The sequence below is a fragment of the Littorina saxatilis genome, linkage group LG14, assembly GCF_037325665.1.
Source record: "Littorina saxatilis isolate snail1 linkage group LG14, US_GU_Lsax_2.0, whole genome shotgun sequence".
Taxonomy (NCBI): Eukaryota; Metazoa; Mollusca; class Gastropoda; order Littorinimorpha; family Littorinidae; genus Littorina; species Littorina saxatilis.
The window spans coordinates 41,179,395-41,185,651 of record NC_090258.1 but is presented as its reverse complement, the minus strand read 5'-3'; the positions used below and the strand labels follow the sequence as shown (position 1 = coordinate 41,185,651).

General features: G+C 45.2%; 1 protein-coding gene across 1 annotated transcript in view; it reads right to left on the bottom strand.

Moving 5' to 3' along the window:
• LOC138946782 (dual 3',5'-cyclic-AMP and -GMP phosphodiesterase 11A-like) overlaps positions 1-6,257 on the bottom strand; it is a 92,662-nt gene that overhangs the window by 76,711 nt on the left and 9,694 nt on the right. The window lies entirely within an intron of this gene.

Sequence of the window (6,257 nt, the reverse complement as noted above, 5' to 3'; positions counted from 1 at the left end):
CTCTCTCTCTCTCTCTCTCTCTCTCTCTCTCTCTCTCTCTCTCTTTCGTATGCGCGTGTGCATGTGCTTGTGTCTGTGGTTGCTTCAATGTGTAGTCTCCTCTTTAATGGCCCTGTCACACCTTGACGTATGAGCCAGCGTATGCCGACGTATGAAAAATCTGGCGAATACGTCGAATACGTTATGGGTAAGTTTTGTATACGTTAAGAACACGCTGAAGTACGCTGGTATACGTCGTCGTACGGCGAGGTCCTCGACAAATTTTGAACATGCAAAAAATGTCCGGACGTATGCCAGCGTATGGCTCATACGTCCCGCATACGCGGGCCATACGTTGTAGGTAAGCCTAAGTTATGCAATACGTCGACGTACGTCGAGATAATTGTAAACGTACCCAAAACGTATCTCTAACCTATGAGTAACGTGCTTTGAACGTATGTCGAACGTAACTCTAACGCATATTGACGTATGTAGACGTTTTGAACGTGTTCCGGACGACCACAGAACGTACTGGACGTGTTGCTAACTTACAGCTACCGTACAAAAGCGTATTGGCAGCGTTTATGGGGCATTGGTATATAAAGATGGGGTTCGCAGGTGGAAGCCGCCAGTACTCCTCAAGACTCCCTGGTGAGCAGATGTCCATGTAATCCGAGAGTAGGAAGATCCGGCAAGGCTGAAACGAGAATACCAACTAGCTGTCCTCCAACATCAGCATGACCTCATCGATTTGACACTGTACCAGGTGCGTGGCAGTAGACGAAGGAGAACAATAGGTGAACGGGGAAGAAGGAACTGGGTGAGACCATGGATCGGGAGGCGACGGCAGTTTGGCATGTATGACCAGCTAATGGTGGAACTCCGTAACGAGGACCATGCATCCTTCACCAACTTTCTGCGAATGTCTCCAGCGATGTTCGACGAGCTGCTGGCCAGAGTGGGTCCAAGGATAACCAAGCAGTACACCTTCTACAGGGATCCGCTTGAGCCTGGCATGGAGTTGGCCCTGACTTTACGCCACCTTGCCTCTGGGAACAAGTATGCCTCGATGAAGTTCGGATGGAGGGTCCCTCACAACACCCAGTCCCTTGTGGTCAGAGATGTCTGTCAAGCCATTAGTGTCTTCTTGTCTACCCTCCGGTAGTCGGTCTTTTTCATGTCCCAGATGATGGCGTTCTCGCGAAGGAAATCGCACATGACCTGCTCTTCTTCAACATCAAGACAAAACGGTGTCCTCTTGGCCCTCTTTTTCTTGGCACGTGTTAGCTGAGACGATGCCCAAGATGCACAAGAGGCGTTGGAACCTGCATCATCTCCATCAGAGGGTGAGCGTGAGGGTGTGGGTGATGATGGATCCTCCTTGCGTTTACGTCCACGCCCTCGGCCAGGAGACTTCTTGGCAGCTTTCTTCGATGTTTTCTTCGGCATGTCTAGTGCAGTTATGATTTGAATCGCCGAGTGGCACCCTTTTTTGTATAGGCTACGACACGTGATCGTCGGCGATACGCTGCATACGTTATGCATACGTTAGACTATCGTTGGACATAAGTTGTGAACGCCGGCAACACGTTAAGCATTCGTTGGTATACGTTATCTATAAGTTATTGAAATCTTCTATATACGTTACTATCACGATATGTGTACGTCAAACTCGTTATGAATACGCTATGTATACGCCCAACTCGTTATAAATACGCTATGTATACGCCCAAAATTGAAAAAAAACATGGATAGTTCAGCGTATGCCAGCGTTTTCGGGAAATTTTGATACGTCGGCGTACGCTGGCTAATACGTGTGACAGGGCCATAAACGACGAACTTGCACTTGATCCAGGGAGCACCGCAGTGGCAGCGGATCATTAATTATTTATTTCTTCACGTTGGTTTCTTTTTACAAGTATAAAAGACCTGAGTCTTTCGCAATGACTGCTGAATGAAAATGCTAATTTGGACATTGACGGGAATAACGTGCATATATTAAAGTGAAGATTTCTGTGGCCGCAGAAAGCAGTAAAATTACTCGCACTAATTTGGAGAAGAAGAACAAGAATTCAATCCAAATTCTCTGAGACCTGTATGTCAATGTTATTCACGCACGCAAAGATGTGTAAATCCTCACGAACTATTATGTTTCTTTTCCAAAGGACCTCGATATTGCTTGGACCAAAATAATTACAAACTGACCTTCTTACATTCAGATTCTTCAAATAATAACGGCTGTAGTGCAGGCAAGGTAATGGGAAAAGGAGAAAAGGCGATTGCAGAGAGGGATGGTAAGTGCGGAGGAAAAAACGTGACGTGCAATATCACAAAAGTGCGCTGCCCACACGACTTACTGCCACGTTTTTCCCCAAGCAAGTGCCGAAAATGAGGCTGTATGAACGGACACATCCTGCGTACGAACGGAAACATCCGGTGTATGAACGGAATCAGTTGACACACCGTGGGATGGGTTTGTAGCACGGAGGGTTAAACATGTACTTACTATTATGACGCACATTACACACAGTGACCGAATTCCTATGCACGAGTCTACGTTCTCTTCTCACAATTCTGATAAGGATGAGAACCTATGAGAGCGAGAGCTATGGGTTGTCAATTGATTTCAGAGGAATGTGGTTAAGTCTCGCCGCAAGATATTATCATGTGTATGTTGTTGTTGATCTTGTTATATTTAGTCAAGAATTGACTAAATGTTTTAACATAGACTGGGTGGTGGTGGTGGTGGTGGTGTTGTGTGTGTGCGTGTGTAGGTGTGCGTGTGTGTGTGTGTGTGTGTGTCTGTGAGTGTGTGTGTGTGTTTGTTTGTGTGTGTGTTTGTTTGCGTGTGTGTGTGTGTGTGTGTGTGTGTGTGTGTGTGTGCGTGTGTGTGAGTTTGTGTGTGTGTGTGTGTGTGTGTGTGTGTGTGTGTGTGTGTGTGTGTGTGTGTGCTGGTTCTCTAAGGCGATATCGATGAGCAACTACTCACATATTTATCAAATATTTAGCAAATACTTTAAACTTGTCAATATACCTTGTACATGTATCTTGTAAATCTCCATGCACTTTTCATTGCTTATTCGCGAGATAAAAGTACCAACAATTTACGGCCTGATTTCGGAGGGAAGAATCCTTGCAAAATTCATGTCGTAATTTAAACATGACATTTTCTTCTAATTTCATCCTACAATTACAAAAATGGCAATTAAAGTCACATTCAAGAACGGAAGAGAGAGATACCTCTTTTTAATCACAGTATCACGTATTCTGTCACTGCATGCGGAGATCGATGGTAAGGCGAAACATTATGCAGAGAGCAACAGAGTTGGAATGGGAAAACATCAACAACTGTGCAAAATAGAACGGAAAAGTCTGCGGCGAACTGCAGACTTCATCACATCAACAACCTTGACAGTCTAGCATGGCAACGGGAACGCAGAAGAAGAAGAAGAAGAACGGAAAAAGATAGCAATCGAAAAATCTGTTTCTTCCCCCTGTAACAGCTACAATACAAATAATTAATACTAATAGATATTTGGATGTTTGTTTTTCAACAAAACAAAACAAAAAAATAAATTACAGTTCCAAGCGTTTTACAATTTCAGTGCAATAACGCAAAGAAAACAGTACAAAAGCCCAGAAAAGAAATATGCTCAACACTTACTGAATTCACAGGTATGATCGCAGCTCTGTACATTTTCAGACTGGAAGAAAAGCGTCAACAAGCTACGTTTGACGTCACATACAAGTTTGACGTGTTATCTCGTGCTACTGTGACGATGCTTTGTGGCCCGGAGTTGGATTCTTAAAATTCGTCTCCCTGTGGGGTATTGTGCATTTTGTTGCACAACCAAAATGATGACAAAAACGATGTTTGGTAGCTTGTTGTCAGACCAGCACTTTGTTGTTGGTCCTCGGGGAGCATATCGCCTTTTGTCTCATATTTATCAACCGCGGCCTTCGGCCTTGGTCGATAAAGATGAAACAAAACAGGGCCGGACTAGGCGAAGAGGAGGGGGGGGGTTGCGAGTGGTGGCCCAGGGGGACATCCCCCCTGGCGGCAGGGGCGGATCAGTTCATTTTATGACTGGTTTTTTTCAAAAGTATATTGTGAAGATATGGGTGTGAAGGCGCGAAGCGCCGAGCCGACGGCGCAAAGCGCCTAGCTTGCTAGGGGGGTCCGGGGGCATGCCCCCCCGGAAAATTTTGAAAAAAAGGATGCAAAATGGTGCAATCTGGTGCATTCTGAGGATGATCATTACCAGTTTCAGGCAGCAGATTTTGTCACTGATTAATACCCCAAAAATTGAAACTCAATGTAAAATAAAGAAATGCATACCTCATTCAATATTTTTATTTTTTGGCTGGGGGGGGGAGGGGTCCGGAAACCCTAGAAACCCCCCCCCCTCGTTGTGGGGGTCAGGGGGCGAAGCCCCCTGAAGCTGACGGGTAGGTCATATTCTGAGATAGGAAAATGGTCGCTCCTTGCATGAAACGGCATAAAATAAGCAATAATAAAAAAAAATTTAAATAAGTAAGGTACATGTTTAGGCTAGGGGGGGGGGTTGCGCAACCCCCATAACCCCCCGGTAGTCCGGCCCTGCAAAAGACGATATGGTCCCCTTGGACCAACAAAAAAGCTGGTCTGTCAACAAGCCACCAAACATCTTATAATGTATAACAAGCCTTTAATCTATCACACAAAACCTAAATTGATGTCTCAAGGTCGGTAACCACTACGAAAGACAGATTGGCTGTCAAATTTCTCAACGGAAGGATGGATGGATCAATTTATTGACCAGTGGAACACCTACCTGTCTACAAACAGATGTTAATTGATCGAGTCACTGATTGAGTTTTGTATAATTTACTTGCATATTTAGTCTGGTTGTTCCTATTGTTAATGTTTCTGTATTCTGTCTGCACTGCGACTTTTATGCGATTGATTTTCTCATGCTCCCGTCACAAGTGCTGTGGCTCGTCTGCTGTCGTTGTTTGTAGTTGACAGTTACGTTAGCGTTGTAAAAATGGCATCAATAACATGTGCAACAAGACGACGATGGTTCGTCACACAGAGCTATTGTTGTCTTCAACAACACGACATATAAAGCAAACACTCTCACGCATAGTGGTGTAAAGGCAACAAGATAAACGTGAGCAACACAGAGCGCTTGCTGTCTTCAACAACACAAAATATCATGCAAACACTCTCACGCAGTTGTGCAAAGATAACAAGCAAAACGTCATCCATAAAGTCCTCTCGAGCTCTGTTTGCTTTTTAAACCACCTCCTTCCTCTTCGTGGTTTCGACCAATTGAGATCTGCAGCGACAGAGTAAGAAGAAAGAGAGGAAAGAGCAGGTTTGCATGGTTGGAACAAAATGGCAGTCCTATTAGTCCACTTTCTTTCTCTTCTGGAATAAACGCTTGCAGGAAATAACATCTTGGGGAGAGCATGAGCCCTCGAAAGGCTGTCAGGGAACATCCGGGCACTGACAAAAGCCGAAAGAACAGCGCGTTTGTCTTTACGGTAGAAGAGGGCGGGGAGAGGAGAGAAAGCGGGAATGGTAAGGGGGAGAAACAGACAGACAGACGGACACACTCACATACATACACATGCACATTAACACGCACGCACGCAACGCATGTACGCACGCACACATAAACACACGCACGCACGCGCGCACGCACGTACACACACACACACACACACACACACACACACACACACACACACACACACACACACACACACACACACACACACACACACACACGCACACACACACACTATAGCTTTTAGACTTAGCCTAATCTTCGAACCTGTCCTTCTAACGTGTACTAAGAATCTATATATATATACGACTAGTGTCTGTCTGTCTGTCTGTCTGTCTGTCTGTCTGTTCGCGATGCACGGCCAAAGTTCTCGGTGGATCTTTATCAAATTTGGACACTGTATTCAGCTACACCCCGGACACAACCTCATCGATGAGATATTTCAACAGGTGCTCTCAGCGCGCAGCGCTGTGCGCGCTAAACCTTTTGTTGTTTTTTTGTTTGTTTTTTTGTCGGGATCCACTACCAGTAACTCTTCCTTATCTTCTCCAGTGTTTTCAGCCGCGATTATCTCCCTTCCTCCGTGTGGCGTCAATCCATATTCCCGTTACTACGTTACTATTTTTAGAAGGTCACTGCACGTTACTATTTTTAGAAGGTCTCCAGTGTTTTGCGCGTTTATCTCCTTTCCTTCGTGCGCCGGCGAAGCCGGCGTACACCCGG